Below are 27,701 nucleotides of genomic sequence, written 5' to 3' on the forward strand. Positions count from 1 at the left end.
TCTGCATCCATGATCTCTGAGGCTGTTTTTACATCTTGGTTGTTCAGTAGCAGGCCTGCCACCTGTTGATGGAGCGGAGGAGATAATTGGGCATTCAACATGTCAAATAGTGTTTAGCAATCTAGACTGCGGTTCACTGTGATTTTATTGCAGAAATAGCAGTGACGTACAATTACAAAGTTTAATAGCTATTGCATGAACAAATATTGAAATGCCTTTTGCAGTGCACATTGTAAAAGTACCTATTTCCAGGGGAGGACCCCACAAACCCTCCATACCTCTCCTACTCATAAATTCTCCTTGACTCCCTCCCCTTTATCCCAATTTTAACCTGAGTTGAGAGCTATGAGAAGGATTATACTAATTAGAGTGCTTAGGGATTTAGCTTGGAATAAGCATCGGTGCCAGCCCTAGCATGGCATGAAGAAATTCCAATATAGTCCGTCACTGAGAACATCTAAACAAAAGAATGTGATAGCTCAAGCCGCCGGGCTAGTTTCATGGGATGAATTCCAATGTATTTTACTGAGAGGTGAATGATGTCAGGGACTCGCAAAACCAATTAAGTGAATATATCGAGCGTTCCTTTTATGTTCTTCAAGAGTCTTTTTATACTTTCCTTCAGCAGTTACAAAAGGCCCTCCAAAATAGAATGCGCATGCACCCTGGCAGCAATAATCTGCAGGGTATTATGACAGCGAGAGAGGCGGGGCTATTGATTGTTTGATACACTGCGGCCTACTAAGTGACACTGTGACAAGTACTGGATATTCTGCTTGTAATCCATAGTCATTGCATCTCTAGAAATCAGTATTAGGGGGAAACAAGGACGCACACATAAAACAGGTGGGGCCACGGTGGTAGCACGTTAAAGTGAGGCCAACAGGTCGAACGGTTTCAGTATACATATATTTTACCAAGCTGATTAAATAAATGTGACATTATATAAGTGGAGAATCAGTTTAAGACAATAAAAGTTATTATACACCCTACAGAGTGAACTCTGACAGTTGCAAAAAGGCCCTCACAAATGCTTCCATGGGCATGTGTTGCTCTAATAGAAGAAACTAACAGTCTGCAATCCCCCCCACCATCTTGCCCCTCCCTTTCATCAGGTACTTTCAAGGTCTAAGACGCAGCACCCTGCATGTTACCCAGCCATACTTGCACATTACAACTGTCTTCCTCGAAGTGCACACTCAGTATTTCAAACAAATAATCCTTAACAATGTTCCAGCTAACCCTGTTCCATTATTTCATGCTCCCCAATCAAAATAATAATAACGTTTTTAGATAGTGTTCATGACAAATATCTCCCTTGTCTAAGTACTGTTATTACCCTCATGGTAATACAATATAATGTAAAAGGATCCTGCATAGTGCAGTCCTGAAATATGTGGTGGTGTTTCAGCGTGTGGTTTTGCCAAAACAATAGAGGAGTGGTTATAAGGGTGAGGCAGGTTATAAACATGTGGCGTTCATCAGTGCGGGCTGTAAGTACCAGAGTCCTGAGTGCTCGTATGTTTCTATGTGGGTTGTGGCATTGATACTTGGTTATGTGTTCGATGTAGATGAAAATAACTCAGTTTCTATTAGATGACAGCCCTGGGACAGTGGGAGAGGACCTGACAGAACACGGTATGTGATGGAGCAAAAGATGTTGCAGGGTGCTCAATGAGTTCTGAGCTACTCCACTAGGTTCCTGTGGTTGAGATGGTGTTGCAATCTGCTACGTGCCTGCTATATTCCTTGTGTGTAGTGTCAAGGTGCTAGTAGATTGAAAGGATGGTGGGAGGTTTTCTGGGCTGCTTGAGTAGTCCTTTTAGCATTTTAGGGTAACACTGAATCATTAGATTTCAAGCTGTGTTCTTCTCCATTTTGGTGAGGTTTTGTTACTGTTCTGGGATTTATTTTATGATGATTGTGGGGTGGTGCTAATGTCTAATGGGTGTATCCCTTAGCCGGAATTCGGGCTTGGCTACGTTCTGGACCCCTGACAGACAACATGGTGTAGGAAATAAAATACTTTAAATTTAGTGCTTATGTGTGCATTGTTTGCGTATTACTTGGTTGCTTACCTGGACTAATCCATCCAGCCCATAATGGGGCTGGATGGAATGTTAAATGACTACAAGAAATAAACAAAGGAAAGAGCTCCCCTGCCGAGGAGTGGGCTAGGTATAGGAGGTTAAAGAGAGCTGTAGTATCGGCATTTCACTGGCTATATTAACCTTGCGGGTAGCTGGAGACGCGCGAGAGAGAAGAGCGTCTTATGGAACGTGACGGCGCCGGTGACGGGGAGATGCGGGTTTCAAAGTCCAACGTCTGCATGCACTAGTCGGTGGGGCCTGATGTAGATACCTGTAAATGCCGGGTATAATAAATACTTGTATCCCCAACCTCAGTGTGTTCGCGATCCCTACTTACCACAACAATACAAGTGGCGACGAGGATGGGATGCCAAAATGGTTGTTTCTTCGGCCGTACTCCTCCAGCTGATATAGTATGTCCTAAATATTCAATTTCACAACAATCAATTTTGCATTTCTCTTTACTTAATGTCATTCCAGCTTCATAAAGTTTCTTGCACACATATTGCAATCTCTCATCGTGCGTCTTTTGATCAATAGCATGTACTAGTATGTCATCCTGGAAACATATGACACCCTGGTCTTCCGTAAACAGGTTATGCATGATCTTCTGAAAGACAGATGCAGCCGATATAAGTCCAAACGGTAACCTCTTATATTGATATAAACCATATGGTGTGATAAATGCTGTCATGCACCTAGATTCTCTATGTAATTTTACTTGATGGTATGCTGAGGTTAAATCAAGAGTGGAGAAATGTTTCGATGGCCCAATGGTGGAAACTATTTCATGGATGTTGGGGAGTGGGTGTCTGTCAGGAATTACACATTTATTTAGCTCCCGCATGTCTACACATATTCTCAATTTCCCGGATTTCTTCCTCAGGACAACTAATGGAGATACCCATTCACTGGCATCAATACTTTCTATGATACCTTGATCTTCTAGGCTCTTTATCTCCTTTTTTACTTCCTCTCTCATGGATAAAGGAATGTTGCGAAGTCTCTGTGCTACTGGAACACACTCAGGTTTCATCTTGATTTTATGCGAGTAACCCCTCAAACATCCAATCTCATTCTTGAAGACACTTTTCAACATCTCTTCGTTACTTTTTGTTTCATTCATTCTCATGTGTTTTCCTGACTTTCCATTGTCAATGTTCATTACTGATTCATCAGCACCGGCATCCAACTTAACTTTGAGTTTACTTTGATGAGTCCAGCTTAATAAGGGAATTCTGCCTGTTCTTGTAATATAGATTTTCCCATTAGCCTTCCTATCTTTAAACTTTAGTGCACCCCAAAACCATCCGATAACATCAATTTTTATTCCACCATAGGCTCTAGGTCTTATATCTGCTTCATGTAAGTATTCATGTCTTCTTTTATCCCACATATCTTGCGGTATCAAGGTGTATTTGGCACCAGAGTCAATCATCATGTGCATATTCACTCCATCAACACACACCATAGCTTTAGGGCTTTCCAATTCCTCTTCATGCTCTTCGTCCATCATGACAAATACGCACTCATCATCACCTTCATTGCTGTCATTATCATCGCCGATCCAATTCATGGAGGTATTTTGTGCTCTGCAACATCTAGCATAATGGCCCTTGCCTTTGCATTTTCCACATATGATCTTCAGTGCTGGGTTGACAGACTTTGTGTGGGATCATTGAGCTAAATGAAAGACTGTATATATTTTGAACATTAAATTTGTAGTATTAGATAAGTTAAGAAGGGGAGATGTGTAGTATCAGCATTTCACTGGCTATATTAACCTTGCGGGTAGCTGGAGACGCGCGAGAGAGAAGAGCGTCTTATGGAACGTGACGGCGCCGGTGACGGGGAGATGCGGGTTTCAAAGTCCAACGTCTGCATGCACTAGTCGGTGGGGCCTGATGTAGATACCTGTAAATGCCGGGTATAATAAATACTTGTATCCCCAACCTCAGTGTGTTCGCGATCCCTACTTACCACAACACTACAAGAGCGTTACGAGAATAAAACATGTAAAAGGGGGAAGAGAAAAAGGAGGCATCAGAGGAAGCTGCTCTCTGGGGGGCCATGGTCTATAGTTCTTGAAATGTGGGCTGTTTGATTGGGGCAGCCTGGCATCATTAACACAAGCCCAGGTGGGCCAAACATTCAATACCTGGACTGCGTTTGAGAGCCAGTCCATGGGAAAAAACATGTGCCCAGTCTGGGCCATGTGCATGGGGTGCACCGAAATGAGTGCCCCGGCCATGCCCCTGTCACCCAGCACTGATGGCAGCTGGGGTGGGCCCAGAGAGAAATACTCCCAGGCTACATATGACAAGTGTGGCCCGGGAGATGAAGAGGCGGTAGCTGAAAACTGCCCCACCGTGAAGAGAAGACCCAGGCTGTCACATTGGGAAGCCTGGGTGAAAAGAGGAGCGGAAGTGAAGGCAAGTGTCGGACCGCCCTATCCAGGGCGCTTAGGCATGCCAGCCGGAGCACCGGAAAGTACGCAGCCCACCCTCTGCATCACTCCAGCACAAAGAAGAGAGCAGCCGGAAGACCTTGCAGTGCAGCACAGATACGGCAGTGAAAGACAGTGGCATTCCCACAGCAATGGGAAAGCCACCAGAAGATACGTAGCACTGTATTTACGTTTATGGTGAAGACAGGGCCACCCCAAAAGAAACGACTGAGGAAAACAGCTCATATTTCCATCCAGGGCAAGACCCCCCTCAACCACCAAGGACAGCACCAAAGAACAGGTACTGAGAAGTTGTGGCTGGCTTCTGCAGCAACCCCTATGTGATATAATATGTTTTTATGTGTTGTTTGTTTTATGTTTAAATGTATATTTAAGTCAATGTTTATATTCATAGTTATGTAGTATAATATTTTTGCAATATGGTGAATTTTAATCGTAGGGGTTTAGATTTGGGTAGGAGTTTAAGTAGATGGACGCATATAGTGGTGGGTAGATAAGGGACATAGACATAAAAAGGGGTTATTGGTGCCTTGGCATGAGACAGGTAATGGAAGCATCAGCCTGCCAGAGACTGTCTAAGGGTTGGGAAAACCCACTTGAGTAATCTTCTGGCTCCCCACTACAGTGGGTAGTGCCAGGTTGTGGTTAGGGTTCTGTACCATTAGGTCCACCATATGGGTAACCCTGTGACTGCTCTAAGGTAGGGTGTGCTGACGGAGCATATCCGTCAGAAGAGTGTAGAGGAGGAGCCAAATGCCTCTGCCGGAAGTCCCGCCCCATTCCTCCTATATGGTGGAACCTTGGAATTGTGACATGCACAATGCCAGTAATTGTCCCTATACCGTTAAGAATCCTCAAAACAAAGTATCCATTGTGAAAGCCTTATATGATGTACCCACAGAGAAATGACAGACTTTTAAATGAGGTTCTGGAAGAAGTGTGAAGATGAATGAAAGAGAAGACTGGTGAAGTCACATGAAGCAGAAATGACACACCCAAAGGAGATGCCATTGAAGAGAGTATATAGACCTTACAGAATCTGATGGCGAAGTGAAGAATTAAATAACATTTCATGAGCGGAATGAAGATTGCACATGCGGAGAGCACTTAGGAAAATGCAAGCCGTTTTATAATTGTACAGATGCTGAAACGCAAGTAGACTAAGTAATCATAAGGCTGGCTATACGTAGTGAATAGACTGCAGGCGGTGCCGCCATTATATATAAGTGTATAGAATATCGATGTTCTACATTGTTTTTTTAGCAAACTAAGACCCCATGAACAGAAGGGCTGAAAGTGTGATGCAGTAGAAGACAACAGCTGACAATGAGGGAAGATTCGAGAAAGGTTGTCTGGCCCAGTGTCAAGGGTTGCGGCAGCCAAGAAACTGGTTATCTATTCGAGAAGATACAATGATCGTGAGAGGCAGGGCGAGCTCCTGTTGAGGTGTAATGGAAAAATACTAGAAGAGCCAGGTTGTATTCATTAAATAGTGTTAAATACGATACAAAGAGCTCAAATATGGTCTCCTGTCACATATCTAGATGAAATTAGACTTTGGGCAAGCTATACCGGGACTTGAAGGTAAAACCATGCTCACACTCCCTTCTATTCTCAAACACAGTGATACTTTGCAAGGCTGAGTTCAAAGAAAATTCGAATGGCAGACAGCAGGAGTGATGATGGATGATGGGCTAATCGGGTGGGGAGGAATGGTCAAGTCCAACCCAGATACACCTGAGGTACCAGCTTGCGTGCTGCTGGCGAGTGGAATATTCCAGAAGGGTACAAGTGTGCCAACCAATCATAGAGGGCCACATAGTAAAGAGCCCTATAGTTTGAAAGCCAATGAAATGTCATGTATTTCATGACGGCGAAGATGACTTGACTAGGGGTAGGAATTGCTGTCCAACTAGCTTAGAGTCCCAATCACAATCCTATCTCCCATTGAAAGTATACCTAGATGTTCCCCTATTTTGCCACATAGAATGACGTCAATGATGACAAATCATTGATATAAAATAAGTATTTTTTATGAAAGGCATTGAGAGGCATGCTGGGCGATGACCGTTGATGTCTGTTGTACTCACAGTTTTAGATAATTGCAATTAAAACAGTTATGTTTTGCCAACTTCCTGAGTGGTTTTATTATTGGTGTAAGAGTAAAATCTGCATCCCCATCCATCCCATGTAGCGATACCTTGCTTAAATTTCCTGTGGGTTCACGTGGTAGCAGACGGAGGATGGTTAAAATGCTCATCTACTAGTAGGTTTCCAGTGCTTCTGCTGATCGGACACCCTCTGCCATCTAGCCAGAAGATCTCCAAGTTTCCTGTGGAGAGTGGCCAATATAGAAAACTTGCAAGAAGTTCGATACATGTGGGACGGGACCCACTTTGACGAAATCCCTCCTGGTTTCCACAGGTGCTGAGCAGACTAAAGGCGATGGTGGTCGATTGGAGGAGGGGAGACGATACCGAAGGCCTTGAGATGAAGAGCGAATGGTGAGTAGATTGAGTGGGCTGGCAAAATAAGGGGATGGGATTGTGGTAATGAAGAAAAGTAACAGGGGTTTGTTTAGCATATCACGAGAAGCGTTTAAACGAGGAGCATTTTATAGAGCCCGGTTTCCTACCTCAAGGCAGGTCTAGAAGGAGTCATTTCAAAACCCCAAGGGGGTAAATATGTGGCACATAAACAGGTTTATGATAAGTAATGACTCAAACTGCAATCAGGGTATTTTAGGGGCTAGGAGTAAAGGAGTACCATGGTGTATATGTGAAAAGTCGACTTATATGTCTGTTTGTGTATTTTGTAATTGAAAAGAGGTGTGGAAGAGCAATACGAGTAAACTGTGAGGTTAAAGAAGAGATAAAAAGTTGTTATCTACTTTAGGTCATTGTCGGCACCGACTGAAAAGATAGATTGAAATAATTGAGAAGTAGAAGCTTTGAGCAGCGAAGGTTGGAGCGCACTCATATTGGTTGTTTTTCTGAAATGTATTTGTGTAATTAACGGTAAGTATTGACAGTCAATTGAGGCTTGTCACAATGGGGGATGTTACTCCACTGATGTATTTGTGCAAGACACTACCAAAACACGCACCTAAGCTTAAAAAGTATAGTGTGGGATGAGTAAAGAGAACAGCAGACAAGATATTCATGTCATAGCCACAAGGGGATTCGCTGTCAAAAGTGGTTTTTCAACACATGACCACATAATTGCATGCTGTGCACACAGGGACAAAATTGGAGAATAGGCTAGCTATTTTAGAACTCTGGAAGATATACCAGGAGGAGAGGGAGGGTCTACCTCCTGAGGATTGGAGGCTTAATCAGTGTAGAGAGGAAGGTGTTGAGCCTTCTGCTCCGCATACCTCACCCGAAGTAAACAGCGATAGTACAGAAGATGTAGGATTGTATCCGTAAAAGGAACTAAAAGTGGCAGAAGGATATAGTAATCCAAAATATGAACCGCCTGCCTACAGCAGTGACGATAGTCTAGAAGAGACTAAAAGAAAGGAGGAGCTCTTTAAGATCTTACAGGACAAGGAGAAGAAAAATTAACAGCCGAAAATATCAACAGAGATAGAATGAGGGATTAAGAGATGGAAAGGGGAAAGGATAAAGCTGACGAGGTAACGCTTGTACCGAACAAATGGATGGGTGGAAAGATATTGCTCAAGCTCGATGAGAAAAGTATTGAGGAAGTTAGGCAAAGGGAAGATCAAGACAAACAACAGGGAATGAGAGAAAAGTTTGAAAAAAGATAAGCACAAGAGAAAGAATAGGCAGAAACAAGAACAGATGTATCAGGCAGAACAGCAAAGAAAGCAAGAAAGGGCAGAGGAGCAAAGGAAGTATGATAATATGCAAGAGAGCAATCAAAGAACGAGAAAGGCAAGGAAAGATGAGAGAAGAGGAGGAAGCACAGAAATTAAGGGATCAAAGAATACAAAGACGAAGGGAAGAAGAAGAGCGTAGAGCAAATGAAAGAAGGGAAGAGAAAAGACAAGAAGAGGAAAGGGTTAGATGGGAAGCGTGAAAGCAAAGTGAATTAGATGAAGAAAAAAAGCGAAAAAGAAGACAAAGGGATCGCAATATTGATCGCATTCAGAAAGAATTAATGGAACTGAGTCCAGTAGTATCATGGGGCAATATAGAGGAGTTCTTCTCATCACAGGGAGCAACGTCAGGACCGTCTAGTGTAACCCTAGTGGAGAATTTTGACATAGTGAGCATTCGGGGGAGGATTGATAAAGCCTATCAAGACTTAAGAGAAATTAGCAAATTGGGAAGCCTAAGGTATGGAGAACAATTTCTGGTCCTCCAATCACGAGCGAGGAAAGAGACCCGTTCAGTCTCGAGCATAGGTCCTTGTCCTTAGACACGCTGACTTTAAATAACAGTGAAGGGGACGAGAGCCGTACTAATTGGGGACTAGGTATGTCAGATGAAGAGAGAGAAACCTTCCGTGGGGAAGAGGGAGAAAGTGCATGCAATCCCACGGGATATCTGCAGACAGAAAAGATAGTGAGAGCAACCTAAGGATAGGACGCCAGATCCTATAACATATCCAGAGTGACATAAAGGACGATTGCATAGTGAGAAGGGAGAGTCACCACCATATGTGTGCAGGCTGAGGTCATTGCCAGGCAGAAGGCGATCAGGAACCATGGTCCCCACTATGGATAGGCAGACAATGGGAGCCGATTTCAGATTTGGGTTCACACAGTTCCCTTTATTGGAGAAAGGAGGGGCCAGAGTGCAGTATATTCCATAGCCACAAAAAGATAAGGATAACTTATGGTTTAAACTTCCCAATTTAATGGCAGGTTCAGGGAAATGGATTTAGGAGCTATAAAAGATGAGAAGGGGAAATACTTTAACAATAGGGAACATCAAGGGTCTCGTAGCAGCCACTCTTGGGACAAGAGATGATGACATTTGGATGAGAGCAGGATACTCAAGTGTCACAGCACAGAACACAGCGCACGATGGAGCACCATTTAATAATTTTAGTGCGGATGTCTGGAGGGCTCTCAGAGTGCAGTATCCTGACACACCAGATATGGGTGCAATTATGGCACGTAAGATGAAAGATGATGAGGATCTGCTTGCTTATATTCAAAGTATTCAGGAACGGTGGGCACTTGAAATGAGGGAGCCGTGGGGAAAATCAGTGGCAGTATTTTACCACATTCTATGTCAGGGATTACCAGAACAAGTACAGAAACAGCTCAAGGAATTAGTGGGAATGGAAGCGAAGCCATGGACAGAGATTCAGTTGACTATAGCGTATCACTTCTGGCAGTTGCAAAAGAAAAATAAGAAGGAAGATGCGAGAAAACTTGAGGAAGCCGAGTTAGTTCAGAAGAAATTGTGGAAGTATGCCATAGAAGGGGCGGTACTGACAAACGGAGAAGTATTGGGAATATAGCCAGCAGTGGGTGCCTCGCAGGCGAATAATCAATGCCACATGGATCAAGGAGGAAATAGGTTTATGCCTCGAGGCAGAGGAATGGGCTACAGAGGAAGTGGTGGTTTTCAGAATAATCAAGGCAGTTTTCAGAATATGCAGAATGATAATCAGAATGTGCAAGGAGGATTCAAACAAGGGGGGCTAGTCAGAAGATCTCCTCCTGTATGTTGGACATGTGGAATGACAGGGCACATTGCACACACATATGGATGCCAAAGGTATGCACAGAATGGGCAATTCTCAAGAGGGGGACAGTTTATCCTCCAGCATATAGCTCACAAGCTAGGGATGGGTTTGCCCAAGATCAGACAGTGTATCAAGCACAATCGCCACAAATGCAACAGGCATTGCAGCCACAGCAAGCACAATTGAATCCGCTGCAAGGGCAGTCACAGCACGCATCCATGTAGATACAGCAGAAAGCAAACGCGGACAGTTATTGACATCTAGAGTAGGGGGTGTCACTGTGGTAGGAGGAAGTCCTTTTATAAGTACAGGCACAAGCATGTACACACAATAGGACAGCTCACAGGGCGACTTGATGTGTTCAGTACTATCAGTGACACCAGACCCTCAAGGGGAACCAAGGGTTGATGTGACAATAGGAAGCAAATCCTTTTCTTTTTTAGTAGATACTGGGGCTACTCATTTGTGTATACGAGAGGGAAAATATCCAATGTTGGGAAATGCCATGAATGTGCAAGGTTTCTCTGGAGCTGCGAGTCGAGTTCCTTTTACTGATGAATTATCAGTCTCCATAGAAGAGTGTGACATGTCTGTTCCATTATAACATTCAAGGCAGACACCAGTCAACATTCTAGGACGAGATTTAATGACAAAGCTTAATATGACAATTTTCTTCACTGATGAAGGTATAGTGTGTACTACTCCAGAGATACATTATTTGAATGTGGCCAAATTTGTATTGGCATTTGCAGGGCAAATGGCTCAGCGAGGAATGGCTACATAATTGAAACACTGTGTCTCTGTCTGCCATTTTTTCTGTTACTCACCTGGGTCCTCTTAATCCTAATAATGATCAACAGTGTGTTCACACCCTTTGGTGTGAACCAGTACTTACCTCTTTTTTCTTTTCTCCCTATTCACTAACACTTACCTGCATCATGATATACTGTATCTTCCCCTATTAAGGTCATGCAGACATTCCTCCTATGTTCAAAAAGGGTCCATGATCTTCATCTAGAAAATATAAATCAACACTATCAAGTACATTCAAATAATGTTATTTGTACTCACTCTTGTATGTTCTCTTGAATTGACTCTGTACAAAATGTTTCTTGTACGGTTAACACAATGTTAGCCAACCATACCCCTTTTGATTCTTTATCAATCCCATATTTATTTATTTTAATTGAAATGCATACCTTTTCAATTGTGGCCTTTACTATTCATTGGTGCTGTTTATTTTCCATATTTGAATGTTTTGCTTATTTTATGTTCCCTGTTACTCTACTATTTGTTCTTTCATTCATCCAACCATTTCTTCATTAATTTTTCCGTTCATTCATTTTTTATTTATTTATGTCATCCAAATGACATCAATGTTTGAAAGTGAGCTCTTTATTCTTATACTGTTTAAAGTAAATTATTTATTTTCATCTTCTCCTAATTAATGTTTCTGGACCCATAGTCCACCTGACACTTTAACATTCTCTTCAAAGTTTCCTTAAATTGTACTTGATGCTACTATATTATTACTATATTTAATAAAATGTTTCCTTTCCTTTCTTTTTAGTGCATGATGTTCCTAAAGAAACACCACTTCATCTTTCTGTAAACCCTATCTATATATGTCATTATTGGTGATGTTTAATCAACCTGGACTTTTCTCTTGAAAACCATCACTGTCATCTGTGGTCCATTTGTATTATGCATTCCTTGATCATTTGCCATGTTCCCTTATTCTATGACTGTATCATTTTTATGGGAGTCATCTGTCCCCCCTCTTTGTTCGTATATATCCGTGGTCTGAGACTAAATTCATCAAACACTCCCACCACTTTTCCACTAGGTCACACAGCTATCTGCAAAACTGTGCTTTCATTACAACAATAAAAACCTCTGGTTTCTACCAGAAATGTCTCATCGGGCCACTATGAACTCACCCATATTCAAATGGTGCATTCCCAAAACAAAACACACTTTCCCATAACCACCTAAACAAAATCATCATGTTTAGGCTTGTATCATCCAATCCCTTTCTCAAAACATTTGACAGGTGCCTATGATAAATGTAACAAATGCATCATAAGACACTTTCCTCCATAGCCTACTAATTCAACACTAGGCAAGAAGACTGTGTTATAGTTTTCAAAAAAAATTCTCAATTGTTCTAATAATCATTCAACACTTTTCTGTCTTCGCTGTATGGACATACAGTCCTACTTTCTACCACTAGAACAAAAATAGTTCTCCCTTTGTCATATTAATTTTTAGCACTGCTTGAGGCTTAGTGCCAATCACAATTCTTAACACACCAAGTTGCCCTATGAGGCTTTCCCACTGTGAGTGTATGTATAACCTTGTCCTTGTGAAAGCATTTCTTAATTTCTTAATGACACCTTCACTCCTGTGTGTAACTATTTATTTCATGTTTGCATATTGCTGAGCCTGTATATGGGCTCACTGCACTTGCCCTCTGCAGTAAATCCATTTTGCACTTTTCCTAAACTGCTGTATCTGCTGCACTCCCAGCTCTCATGTCTGATACAATGACTGATCCTGGGCAAAAGAAAACTCTCCACTTTTTTTTTAATGTATGCAGGCGGGTATGCGGTCCCCCCTCTTTACAATAGTCAGTTTTGCACAAACCCTTGACTTCCACGCATGCGTACAATGTGTCCTGTTATTCCATAAGTCCAACATACAGAAGGTCTCCTAACTTCCCTTCCCTACCTGCTTTGATTATCGTTCTGTATGTTTATAAATCCACTTCGACTATTCTGGAAATGTCCCTGATTATCCTGAAACCTCTACCTCGGAAGCCTCCCCTACCTCGGGTTATGAATTCATTTTAACCTTGTTCAAACTGCCTTTGGTTGTTCGCATGTGGCATGCCTTGTAGTTTGCTGGGAACCTGACCTTTCCCACTAGTCAACAACCCCCCTTTTATTGCGTTTTCTGACAATTTTTCTACACTCGTTTCGCTTCCTTCATCTTTCAGACGATTCTTCTCTTGTAAAAATCTGCAATAATACTCAATGGTCAGCTGATTTACTGACCATGGCTTTGCTTCCATACCCACTAACTTCCTGAGCTGCTTCTGTACTAGCTCTGGCAACCCTTGACATCATTATAGCTCCCATAGCTGACATGTCCGGATAAAGTACTCTAAGCGCTTTCCAGACTACCGCTTTACAATTATTAAATGGTGCTCCATCATGATCCATGCTCTGCATAGTGACACTCAAGTGTCTTACTATCGGCCAAACATCCTCTGTTCTCTCCAAAATATTAGCGGCTAGTAGACCTGTACTGTCTCCTATAGCTTATGTGTTTCCTCCTGTCATTTTTTCAAACTCATGTATCCACTTCTCAGCGCCTGAAATCGGATTCGGGATGGTTACCCCTTAAATTATCCTTATGCTTCTGTGGTCAAGGTATATACTGTGGCCTGGCTCCTCCTTTCTCTAATTCAGGCACATTTTTGTCCCCTCTCGTCTGTCTGTCCGTAGCCAGTATATAGAATTGGGTGCTCCCCTATTTTTGTTAACAGGGGGTCAAATCTATATATTGGGGAGAAATTATATTCAGCGAACAGAAAAACAGATTGACTACCCCTCTCTATACGGTCCCTTCTGCACAACAGGTCAATTGATCTAGGTCTACTTTGTAACTAAGTAGATAAACCTCCTAGATCAATATAGGCATTTCCATGTATCACACAACTTTGATTACAAAAATGTTTGCTTTATTTATTCATCATAAAGCCATTCTAAAAAAAGATTTAAACCATTAATCAATAAACATCATTCACCACTTACATACAACATTGATTTTACATTAATGGGGTAATTTAATTAATTTGAATTCAACATAACCTTTGGTGAGTTATGTATAAGAGATAGGGAAAGATATTTTTTTATTCCCTTTTACAGTCGACGTATGTTTCGGCCCTTACAACATGTACTAAACCCTCTCTTGGGTTGTCACTTCAACTTAGTTATTGGACCATCTTCAGGAGACACATAATTTATTCAAGAAGGCGAATTTCATTCCCCAGTGGTGGAATCAGTGATCTAAAAAAACATAAATCATTTTTTGTTAAAAAGGAAATGCCAAGCTGAATAGTTAGATTTGAAGGTGATGACTCATAATATTTTAGAATCAACCATATTACTAACCTTCTGTCCACATAATGTGACTTGGGACTTTTGAGCATCTATACTGGCAAATTAGATTTGTGGCGTCCAGTATCTTTTCCTAAAAATAAAGGAGTGGGAGTTTTTTAATTGTCCCTTATAACTAATGGTTAATGGTCTTATTTCTTAGTTACAGAGAACTATTTCTGTGCAACTCACGTGTTGGTTTATTCTTTGACTGCTCACATATCATTTGATCTCCTAATGCACCAAGCGGTGTCATCAGACTGGGATGGAGCGTCACCCCTGAATGCTCTGGTTTTCAATGATCAGAGTCTGCCAAAAAAAGGAGGGGGGAATTAATTAAAAAGCTAGATGAAAAGAGATGAAAAGAGATATGTGGTTCAGAAAAAGGCCATGTTAAAACTTTTGCCTTTTATTTTTTCAATATTGATTTTCAAAATTGTACACACAAGGCTGTGAACAGTCTAAAGTTGTCTAATAGCCACTCATGGTTGCAGGCTGGCAGCGTTATGTAATCTGACATGATTGAACCCTAAAGGTGATCTGTGCCAGAAAGATTGTGCGAGTCACACCGAGTCATTAGACTCATAGTATACTTCTCCAAAAGTGAGCGTCATGCTAAAGTATTTTGGCACTTACTTGTTAATTCTCTTGCTCTTGCCGTGGCTTCCCTTGACAGCAGTTCCCGGATGTGTGATGAGTTTGAGTACCGGGCTTAAACTATTTAACTCTCTTCTGGTCACGTGACATGAGGAAACTGAAACACGTGACATACTAAGTGCTGTTGTTTGTTTTTTTCAAAAAAGCCTGAAAACATTTATTTTCTTTATATGTATTTATCAATATAATCATTCTATCTGCTTGGAGGCAGTTCATTGTCAATACTGCATGCGAGCACAATCCTGCTCTGGAAGTATATTTCCAAACAAGCGTTGTCTCGTGGATTCTTACCGTATATTTGGTTGTATGCGGTAATTTGAAGGCAATACCATAGATATCCTAGTATAAGCGCCAGCTTTTTTGAAGAAATGTTTGTTGTCAATTCCAATTTCAGTTGCTATCAAGAGCCAAATATTTTATTTTCAGAAAGTACATTTCATGTGTTATAGAAGATAATCTATAACATTGGCAACATTGTACATCTACAGTATATTATAGCCAGTAGATGTGGTGCCAAGTTTGCCCGAGGCATCAACTTGTGATGTTGGGTGGTCCTGCAATACCTGGAGCTGTCATCGGGGACTCCAGACACAGGTGGTATAATGGTTTCTGGTTGTAGATGTTGTAACTTCTGTTGTTAGTGACTGTAAATGACTAACTGCATTGATATTAGGATCCGTGTGAAAGGGGCAAGCCTAAATGAACACACTCCATTCTACAGCAATATTGAGGCCATGTTTCTCAGTATCTAGATCGTAGATCCACTGCTGCTCACATTTAGTGAGGCTAAGGTCTCTGTTCCTCCCTCTTGGGGACTGATTAATACCTTGAATGATGCACCAAAACATTTCTGTGCATTTATGTTGTTTTGCTGAAAAATGGGCTACCAATGGTTTGGATCCTATTTTATTTCTAATGCAAGATTTATGCTCGCAAATTCTTTGGCGAATTTGTCGCTTTGTTTTACCTATGTATACCAAATTGCAAGGGCATTTGATGGCATAAACTGCCCATTGTGTGAGACAGTTGGTAAACGGTATAAGTTGGATTACTTTGTTTCTAAGTTTGATGCTTTTCATATTTTGAGTTTGCGGGCATACTGAGCATTTGCCACATCGATGATGCCCTCCTTTTGGGGTAGACCCCAAAAAGGGGTTTTAGGTTGTTTCTCTATAGGGGCATTCGGGTATGAGTGTACTAGAGTGTCTTTAAGATTTCTTTGCCTTTTGAAGATGAATCGTGGTGTAGACAGATTAATGTCCTCCGTTTTAATCATATTCCAATTTTTCAAAATGCTTTTTCTCAGGTGGCTACTGATAGGACTGTATGTGCTGACACATGTGATTTTATCTAAAGTGTGTTGATGTGTTGTTCCAAACAGCTGGCTTTGTTCATATGTTCAGCCCTCTTGTATGCACGCTGTACAGTAGACAACGGGTAGCCTCTATTTTTAAGCCTAGATTTGAGAATCTTGCTGTGTTCTTTATAAGTGTCGAGTTGTGTGCAGTTTCTGCGGATGCGCAGGAACTGCCCTTAAGGAAGGCCTTCTTTCAAGCTGCGAGGGTGAAAACTTTGGTAGTCAAGAAGCATATTCTTGTCTGTAGGCTTTCTATACAGGACCGTTTCTAAAGTTCCTTGGTCTGTTTTCTGTATTTCAAGGTCAATAAATGCTATTTTTCTGGAGTCAGAATCCATGGTAAATTTAATGAAAGAATTTTGTGTGTCAAGCCATTTGTGAAAAGAAGTAGGTTGCTCAGAAGTGCCGCTCCATATCATGCAAATATCATCAATATAGCACAGCCATATGTTGATGTATTAGGCAAAAGGATTATTAGGGTCTTAAATGGATTGTTGTTCCAAATTATCCATATAAAGGTTAGCTCGATCCGGTGCAAATGTTGCCCCCCTGTAGTTGATTGTAGCATTTTCCATTATGGAGAAAACAATTCTCTGTCAAGGCTAACCTCATGCATTCCAAGATAAATGCAGTTGGAACTTTTGTTATTGTGTGGGTTCGATTGTTCAGATATTTAGTCATCACCTGACAGTCCTGTTGTGGGATACTGGTGTAGAGACTCACCACATCGAGGGTCACAAGGATATCATTAGGACCCAAATTGATTGTTTGAAGTATTTTTAACATGCTAGTGGTGTCTTTAACATAAGATTTCATCTTAGAGACGAATGGCCTTAAGAACCAGTCTGAATAGATTTGCAAAGGTTCTAAGATGAAATGTATAGCTGCCACAATCGGTCTCCCTTGTGGTACTAGTGGGTTCTTATGTATTTTGGGGAGGTTATAAAAAGCTGGTGTAGTTGGATATTGATAGATTAGGAATGCTTTTTCATCTGTATCAGACCATCCCTCTTCTAAAGCATGTTTCATCAGGATATTAATCTCCTGTACGAGCCTGGATGTGGGATCTCTTTCCAATCTTTTATATGCAGTTCAATCATTCAGATGGTGCATGACTTCTGTCTCATATGCTCCCTTGTCCCACAGGACAATCCCTCCTCCTTTATCTGTGGGCTTAATTATAAAGGTGTCATTGGATTGTAATGATTTAAGTGCCTCTGTCTCTTCTTTGATAAGATTGTCTCTGCTGTTATTTTTTGTTTTAAGTAAACCTTGGGTCTCATGGGAAATATGTTGTTCAAAATCAAGGATAGCTTGACTAACCATAGAATTTGACGGAGTAAACCTTGATGGTGGTGATGTTGATTCTAACATATTATGGGCCTCATTACGAGAGTGGCGGAATGGGTTAACGGGTGCCGCAAAAGGATGTGGACCCGTTAACACCATTCAGCCACATTACGAGGTCCCCTCGCAAGACCCGCTCTGCACGTCTGGTTTTACCATATGTGCAGAGCGGGTCCCACGAGGGGAAGAGGGAGCTAACAACGGGCCAGTCGAAATCGGCCCGTTGTTAGCTCCCTCCCCCATTCCCATTCAGCCCTATGGGTGTTACATCTTGCTATAAACGCTGGTCTTTTTGGCATTGCGGCCGATTTTGCTGTTCCGCATTTATGAGTCCTTCCAAGATGGCGGCTGATCTTTCATGTCATTCTTTGAGCACCGGTACTAGTTGTTACACGTGCTTCCCTGATGTTGCTTGCCGGTCATGTGACCAAATATAAGGGATCTAATACATTGCTTCAGTGCGTCGCTACTCCTAGTCCAGATGCTTCGTAAGTGATCGCCATCTAGGGATCTTTACATTCTGGCTCTTAACTGAATTCTAACCTCTTACCTCTTGTTTGCTTCAGATTTGACTATTCCAGATATCGGGGGATCTTTGGCTCTGCCATCCGAGACTCCTTCCCGTCTTTCTCCGGAATTCTGCCCGGAACTCGTCCTAGCGTTCTGCAATTGACTTCGCGCAGGGGTACATATTTCCCCGACCTCACACTTCCTCCCAACTGTATTACCATCTTTCAGATTATGCTATTCTAATATCTATTACTATTCAACTGATCCTTTCGTAAAACCTTTTCACCCTTCTATTTAGGACCGTTCATCCCTTTCTTGCAGCCTTCCGAGTTCCTGAACGTAGCAAGCATAATTGATCTGCATTAGAACATCCGAAGCAGATCCTAGGTGGGTGGCTGTTTCCATGGGACTCCCCTTCTGCTCCCTATTCTGCAAACTCTCACACTTGTCCTTTCTCATTCGCAGAACAACTCCCCTGCAGAAATCGTATACCTGAATCAAAGACGAACTCCTGCAGGATTCCCGCTCTTGAAGACCTGACGACAGCTGACTGCCGTCGCCGCTACACAGGTTTTTTTCCCATAGAAGGTTTCCCTGGGGGGGCAGTCCTCTCTTCTCCTGGTTGTTTTACCCGGGTAGGGAGTGGCTGGGTTTGTGGGGGAATCCTCATATTCGTCTGTTACATTGCCTTCCCGGTCACTGCTGAGTGTTCAGGTTAGTGCTATCATCCTATATCTCATTGTTGGAGACATTCTCAACAAGGTTCATAACTGTAACAGCTAACATTAACAGTTATCAGATAGCGACGCCAGCTGAAATAGGTTTTTACTTCCTCGCTTTGAGCATACAGCAAGTGGCTATGGAACAGCAAATGCAACAACTCATGGCAGACATGCACTCTATGTCTCTGGAACTGCAAAGTGTCAAATAAGACAATGTGCAGCTCTGTCAACAGATAGCTCGTGTAGTTCCTGAAAATCGCCCGTCCTCTCTGCTATCTGGTAAATATGATGGGGATCCTCATAAATTAAAAGAGTTTCTAGACAGTTGCACCGTGCAATTTACGTTTAAGCCACGATATTTCCCTACTGACAAGGACAATGTAGGGTTCTTGATTTCCCACCTTTCTGGACCCGCTTTAGCGTGGGCTACCCCATTAGTTACCTCGGGGAACACAATTCTGGATTCGTATCCAGCCTTTGTAAATAGCCTTAAGTCCATGTTTACCAGGCAAGAAATATTGGTGGCCTCCCAGGAGTGACTCCTCGATCTTAGACAGGGAAACAAGGACCTCCTGGCTTATATTACTCTGTTTAAGCAGCTGTATTCAGAGACTAATTGGATGGATGACACTCTTCTTACTTTGTTTCGAAGAGGACTCACTGAGGAATTAAAGGATGAAGTGTCCAGAGTTCCCCGTCCAGCCAACCTAGCTGACATGATCACCATCACCATGCAAATGGACTATCGTCTCCAAGAGAGATTGGCAGAACGGAAAAAGGGAAAAGTTTTTCATCCTCGTTCCGAGAACTACCCAACAACTAGCAAATCACCACAGACAGATGAACCCATGCAGATCGGGGCAGCCCGAGGTCCACTGTCTTTGAATGAAAAGGAACGACGTAAATCGTTAGGTTTATGCATGTATTGCGGCTCCTCCATCCATGTGTTACGAGATTGCACGACTGTTCCGCCCCGAAGACCAGGCTCCCAAACGTCGGGAAACTCCAGATTCCAGTCGTAAGAGGAACCACGGCTGGGGGAAACAAGGGCGGTTCCTCAACTCAGATAGACATGTCCCATGCGTCTCTCCCACAGGATCTTTCCATGGTGGTTTTGTCTCTGGCATTAGTGTTTCAAGACCAAGTAATTCAGAGGGTTCCGGCTTTAGTGGGTTGTGGGGCAGCCGGGAATTTCATAGACGATAAATGGGTGGAAAACAATGGAATCGCCCGTGTCTCCAAGACCTGCATACGCCTATTGAAGGGGTAGATGGTAGTCCTTTAAGTTCGGGTCTTATCCGGGAGCAAACTAAAGCCTTAACTTGTATAATAGCCTCACATAAAGAAAACCTCATGTTTGATTTGATTAAGGCAGCACATTTTCCCATAATCTTGGGCTTGCCCTGGTTACGGTTACACAATCTGTTTATAAACTGGTCTGCTGGCACCCTTTTCCTGGGATCTGAATACTGTGTGGCTCACTGTCTCTCCCATGAATCTGTAGGACTTCAGGTTCCCTCACAAGTTCCCAGTCATACTCCAATAACTACGATTTCACAGAAAGGGAACATCCCTGTATGTTACCAGAAATTTCAATCTGTATTTTCCACACCGCAGTTTCCTACTCTACCTCCTCATCGGAGGGAGGACTGTCATATAGAGTTGATCCCGGATCAGCCTGTTCCGTTTGGGCGCATGTATGTGCTATCCCAGCGAGAAAAAACGTCCTCAAGGAGTACCTTCATACCAACTTACAAAATGGCCTTATTACCGAATCCACCTCCTCTGCCGGGGCCCCTCTGTTTTCTATCCCAAAAAAGGACACAGAGGAGCTCAGACCTTGTATTGACTATAGAGGCCTCAACAAGATCACGGTACCAGACAAATATCCAATGCCCCTGATTCCAGATATTCTCGAGGCAGTACAAGGGGCCACCACTTATTCCAAATAAGATCTCTGAGGGGCGTATCATCTCATCCGAATTGCTCCCGGAGATGAATGGAAGACGGCCTTCCAAACACCTTTAGGACACTACGAATATCAAGTAATGCCCTTCGGCCTCTCTAATGCCCCAGCCATGTTTCAAAGATTTATGGACCATCTATTTGCAGATGTTCTGTTACACTTTGTAGTCATATACCTGGACGACATTTTGGTTTTCTCTGCAAATGAAGCCAAACATATCCGACATGTGACGTTAGTCCTGGATCGACTTCAAGCTAATCATTTGTATTGTAAGGCTGAAAAATGCGAATTCCACAAAAATAAGGGCAATTATCTAGGGTTTGCGCTATCAGCTCAAGGTGTTTCTATGGATCCAAGAAAGGTGTCGGCGGTATTGGAATGGCCATCTCCATCGAACATTAAAGAGATACAACGGTTCCTTGGCTTCGCCAATTTCTACCGTAAATTCATACCATGTTTTTCCAACATCATTCTTCCTATTACCAGGTTGTTAAAAAAGGAAGTACCCTTTTCCTGGGATTCGAATGCGGAAGAGGCCTTTGATAAACTGAAAAAATTGTTTTCGCCTACCCCGATTTTTCTACCCCCGACCAGTCCAAGCAATTTATATTAGAGACCGACACATCACATTATGCTTTACTAGCAGTTCTCCTGCAAAGATCTAGTCAAGGTGTGGAATCACTGGTTGCATATTTATCCAAGACATTTAATCCCTCTGAAGTTAACTATTCGGTTCTGGAAAAGGAATTGCTGGCTATCAAAAGATCTTTTGAAGAGTGGAGACATCTGTTGTTGGGGTCTCCGTTTCCTGTGGAAGTCCGCATAGATCATCAAAACTTGAAAGTACTTCAACATGCCCAAACCACCAACAGTCATCAGGCGGGTTGGGCACATTTTTTTCTTCCTTATCGCATTTTATTTATCTTTCTACCGGGAAGTCAGAATCTTAGAGCAGATGCTCTTTCCCGGAACGACCGCCCTACGGCTAGATTTAGCCCTAAAAGCCTGTTTCCCAAGGCTCAGTTCATATCATTCCTGACTGATTTTCTCCAGACAATTAAGCAAGACACGGCTCTACACTTACGGTCCTGCGAAGATCTTGAACGAAATCACCACCTAACTAGACACTGCAGATTTTTCTTTCATAATGAGCAAGTACTTGTGCCTTCCGCTTCTCTCCAGAAGGAGGTGCTGTATATGTGCCATGATTCCAGAGCTGCTGGACACCGAGGATATAAATCTACGTTAGAACTCGTCAAACATCATTTCTGGTGGCCAAATCTTCACTCCGATGTGCGAAACTATGTTTCAGCTTGCGTTACCTGATCCAAAACACCCAGGCAACCTCCTTTGGGTATACTTACCTGAATGCCTATTCCTGAAAGGCCCTGGCAATTGATTTCTATGGATTTCATAGTGGATCTCCCTCCATCCTCTCATCAAACCACTATAATGGTAACAATAGACTATTTCACGAAAATGGCCCATTTCACCCCTTTGCCCAAACTTCCTAATGCAGATCAGATGGCCTGAATCTTCATTTCGGATATCTTCTCTCGCCATGGGGTACTGGCACAATTGTGTCAGACCGGGGTCCCCAGTACATCTCCTTTTTTTGGCAGAAGTTGTGCGCCTTTTTGGGAATCAGAAGAGCACTAAGCTCTGGGTACCATCCGCAGACTAATGGACAAACAGAGTGATTAAATCAGACATTGGAATCCTGTTTACGTTGTTTTATATCCGCCGCACACGACAACTGGGTTTATCTCTTACCATTGGCAGAATTCGCTTATAATAATGCCATGCATTCGGCTTTGAAAACTATCCCTTTCTACTGTACCTATGGTTAGCATCCGGCTTATGTCCCAACCATGGCACCATCTCCTTCCCGTTGCCCTGGGATGGACCGGCTCATTGCGGATATTCAACTAGGTCATCAAGTCGCTCGTAAGGCTCTTCAGTCTGCTCAGGATCGGGCCAAAGTATCTGCAGACCGTCATCGAAGGGCAGCACCGAAGATCACTGTTGGAGACAGAGTATGGTTGTCCTCTCGATTTCTTCCCCGCCACTTGGTTCCTTCTAAATTCTCTCCCCATTTCTTTGGACCCTTCAGGGTTGTTTCCCTGGTGGGCACTGCAGCAGTTAGACTCTTGCTGCCTCCATCTTGGTCTCAGATCCATCCCGTGTTTCACCTCTCCCAGATCAAGATGGGGTACCCGATCGTTTTCAACGCTCCATTGTTTTTCATCCACCTCCTGTCTCCACTGCAACGGGACCGGAATTTGAGGTAGCTGCCATCTGTGACTGCCGCTACCACATGGGTCGTCTTCAGTTCCTAATTGATTGGAAGGGGTTTGCTCCGGCAGACAGGTCCTGGGAGCCGGCTTCAGGGGTTCATGCTCCTCGTTTGGTGCGCAAGTTCTTCCAGCTCCATCCCGGGAAGCCAGGTTCCTCGCCTTTGCGGAGGGGGCATACTGTTACATCTTGCTATAAATGCTGGTCTTTTTGGCATTGCGGCCGAGTTTGCCGTTCCGCGTTTATGAGTCCTTCCAAGTTGGCGGCTGATCTTTCATGTCATTCTTTGAGCATCGGTCTAGTTGTTACACGTGCTTCCCCGACGTTGCCTGCCGGTCATGTGACCAAATATAAGGGATCTAATACATTGCTTCAGTGTGTCGCTACTCCTAGTCCAGACGCTTCGTAAGTGATCGCCATCTAGGGATCTTTACATTCTGGCTCTTAACTGAATTCTAACCTCTTACCTCTTGTTTGCTTCAGATTTGACTATTCCAGATATCGGGGGATCTTTAGCTCCGCCATCCGAGACTCCTTCCCATCTTTCTCCGGAATTCTGCCTGGAACTCGTCCTAGCGTTCCGCAATTGACTTCGCGCAGGGGTACCTATTTCCAGACCTCGCACTTCCTCCCAATTGTATTACCATCTTTCAGATTATGCTATTCTAATATCTATTACTATTCAACTGATCCTTTCGTAAAACCTTTTCACCCTTCTATTTAGGACCATTCATCCCTTTCTTGCAGCCTTCCGAGTTCCTGAACGTAGCAAGCATAATTGATCTGCATTAGAACATCCGAAGCAGATCCTAGGTGGGTGGCTGTTTCCATGGGACTCCCCTTCTGCTCCCTATTCTGCAAACTCTCACACTTGTCCTTTCTCATTCGCAGAACCACTCCGCTGCAGAAATAGTATACCTGATTCAAAGACGAACTCCTGCAGGATTCCCGCTCTTGAAGACCTGACGACAGCAGACTGCCATTGCCGCTACACAGGTTTTTTTTCCCATAGAGGGTTTTCCTGGGGGCGCAGTCCTCTCTTCCCCTGGTTGTTTCACCCGGGTAGGGAGTGGCTGGGTTCATGGGGGAATCCTCATATTCGTCTGTTCCATTGCCTTCCCGGTCACTGCTGAGTGTTCAGGTTAGTGCTATCATCCTATATCTCATTGTTGGAGACATTCTCAACAAGGTTCATAACTGTAACAGCTAACGTTAACAGTTAACAATGGGGGCTGAAATGGGAATGGGGAAGGTCCGGGCCCGGGTTCCTGGAGGGAGGAATTACCTGGCCCTCCGAACTCTGAATGGCCCGGTAATTCCCCATTCTGGGAACCCGGAACCGATTTTGGCAGCAGCCATGCCGCCAATAGCGGCATGGCTGCCGCCAAAATCGTAATGAGGCCCAATGAGTCATCACCTTCAAATCTAGCTATTCAGATTGGCATTTGCTTTTTTTTTTTAAATGTTTTATATTTTTTTAGATCACTGATTCCACCACTGGGGAATGAAATTCACCTTCTTGAATAAATTATGTGTGTCCTGAGGATGGCCCAATATCTAAGTTGAAGTGACAACACAGAGAGGGTTTAGTACATGTTGTAAAGGCCGAAATATATGTCGACTGTAAAAGGGAATCAAATTTGTCTTTCCCTATCTCTTATACATAACTCACCAAAGCTTATGTTTGAAGACAAATGAATTAAATTACCCCATTAATGTAAAATCAATGTTGTATGTAAGTGGTGAATGATGTTTATTGATTAATGGTTTACGTGTTTTTTTTGTAATTAAAGTTGTGTGATACATGGAAATGCCTATATTGATCTAGGAGGTTTATCTACTTAATGACAAAGTAGACCCAGATCAGTTAACCTATTGTGCAGAAAGGACCATATAGAGAGGGGTAGTCAATCTGTTTTTCTGTTTGATATCCATAGCAGAGACAATAGTTATGCACCGCCTTTTTCCAGGTAGCAACCTTAGCCGTCCCACATAAGGTGGTGAGTCCCCCTTCTCACCATAGGATCAACCTCTAGGTCAATCTAGCTGTGTCAATGATTGTGACGCCCAAGATTTGGGTAGGTCTAGATCGGACCATCTTACTTCCTTATCCATTGAAAAACACCCTTCAGGGCCACATGCATTGCCTTCCTCCTTCTCATGGAAGGTTTCCCTGTCCTCATTTGACATATCCTGTCCCCAACCCATGTGACTCTCACCATTTTAGTCTCTGTTTTAAATCAACCTGTCCATAGACAAAACTCTATGTTTGAGGCAAAACAAGCCTCCCATATTTTAAATGTGTCCATCCTTTATATTCTTAGTCTTCATATGTATTTACACTGTGCAGTCTGTCATCGCATATATTTAATGTACAGGAGGAATTCTTCTCATTAGCCCTGTTTGCACATTAATCACTGTGCATATTTCAGAAATCTATCTTGTTTTTTTTCTGCCAACCATTTCCTCCTTTGAAATCTGTTCCCTTTGCTTTTGAGCATTCACCCATCCCTTCCTTAACTCATCTGGCATTCAATTATTTGCGAATGGTGTGCCTACTGATTGCTGCATTCCCAACTTTCTTCATCACTGGCCAATTTTAACTTTCCCAGACTGTTCCTTAAGCCAGCACAGAATGTGCGATATCTGCATCATTATTTTCTGGCAAACTCACTGCTACTCCCACTTATTCCGAAACCGCTTTCATATCTACTTCAAACAGTATTTGCTTATGACTGCAGTAAAATATAAATACTGTACCTGCTCTTCTTGCATTTTACAAATACAAAAACATCCTGTGTGTGTGTATGGGTGTGTGTGCATGCGTGCAAGGCTATATTGTCTGTAAAGTACTTATTGCTTATACTTTCATAAATTCACGTGTGCACATGTGCATATATGTGCATGCTTGCATGTGTGCATGAGTGTGTGCATACATATTTACATCCTCTCCCATGTCAATGCATCTACATGAATGTCTGTCCATATTGGTACAGCTTGTGAGCACTTCCTTCAATGATTTACCACTTCTTTAATCTAAATTTCATATTTTTCTTCTTTTGTCATGTATCTCAAAAATGCTTGTCAAAACAATGTTTTTCTCATTTATCATAAACACACACTGTGCCTAATTCAAATAACATCTACTAGTACCTTGGTCTGTTTTTTGCCACATTTTGCACTCAAAAATACATTTTGAATCTCAGCTACACTTCTCTCTTATGATTCTAGACATATTATTTTTGTCTCCAAATGTCCTCACATGTTGCATACATAATATACATCACTCGAAACATTGCTCCCCTGCTTGGCACTTGTCTACTATATTCCAAGTGTATTCAATGCACTTTTTAAAACGTGCATGCATTTATACTTCATACTATCATTGCAGTGCAATATTTCTCTATTCCCAACTCCCAACCTTCTCGCCATTTTAGTTATATAAAACACGCTCTTGTTTCTTTTTAGCAATTTGTCTCCTTTCCTCTTCATGGTACAATAAAAAATCACGCAGTCCACTAGTGCATGACTCAATAACCATAACCTATGGACATTTCTAAATGTCCCAGGTTTTTGCCACACATAAAACCAATACATTTTAGGGGCATTTCTCAAAGTGCACCCACCAAAAAATCATTCATCACCATCTAGCTAAAAGAAATTTCCATTAATACTCCGTCCATATAAGACTTTCACCATTATTTTCCACATGATCAGTCAACCTTTTTATATTAAAAATAGCTTCTGTAATTCTCCATTCTCAGAGAAGGACGTCCTGACATCTTTTTTTTCATCATTTATTCATTGTCATATTTGCTGTGCATACTATCTGAATTAAATTTTAGTCAGGAAATCTTTTACTGTGATCATAAATCACCTTTTTTAACTGCTCCGGCTGTTATCTTTTAATTCTTTAATCAAACACTGTCCTCCTTTCAGCAGTGTGCGGACTTGTTATCTGTATTTGTTTATACTAGAAAGGCATGTGTTGGCAGAAATACAGCCCCCTGTTTCTGTAGGCTACGCAGTCAGCTGCAAAAAACAGCCTAAAGCAAGACACAATTTTTCACATTTTGTCAAGTTTTAACTGGCCTTCGTTTCTATCAAGACTAATGTGGTTTCATTTTGTGTGTAGTTAATTAAATATTTAGCCCAACATGGCAGAAACATGTGTATGGGGTTGCTTTTGATACTCTTGTTCAGAAGGTTATTGCCGTAGAATTTTGGTGCTGGACTGTCCATGTGGACGGGACAAAGTCTGATATGAAAATGTATATTTCCCATCTGTGAAAGGTACAGTGAGCTAAATTGTGGCTACAGACTCTAGAGTGGGTACCTTCCCAAAGAACAGGTCAATGGGCCGTGTTTTTTCTCACAGAGGGGCGCCTATGGACTATATTTTGATAGTTAATTAAATAGCATAACCTGTCTATTTTTGGCAAGTACATGAATTAACCACT

The sequence above is a fragment of the Ambystoma mexicanum genome, chromosome 2q (genome assembly GCF_040938575.1).
Source record: "Ambystoma mexicanum isolate Mex_15411 chromosome 2q, UKY_AmexF1_1, whole genome shotgun sequence".
NCBI lineage: Eukaryota > Metazoa > Chordata > Amphibia > Caudata > Ambystomatidae > Ambystoma > Ambystoma mexicanum.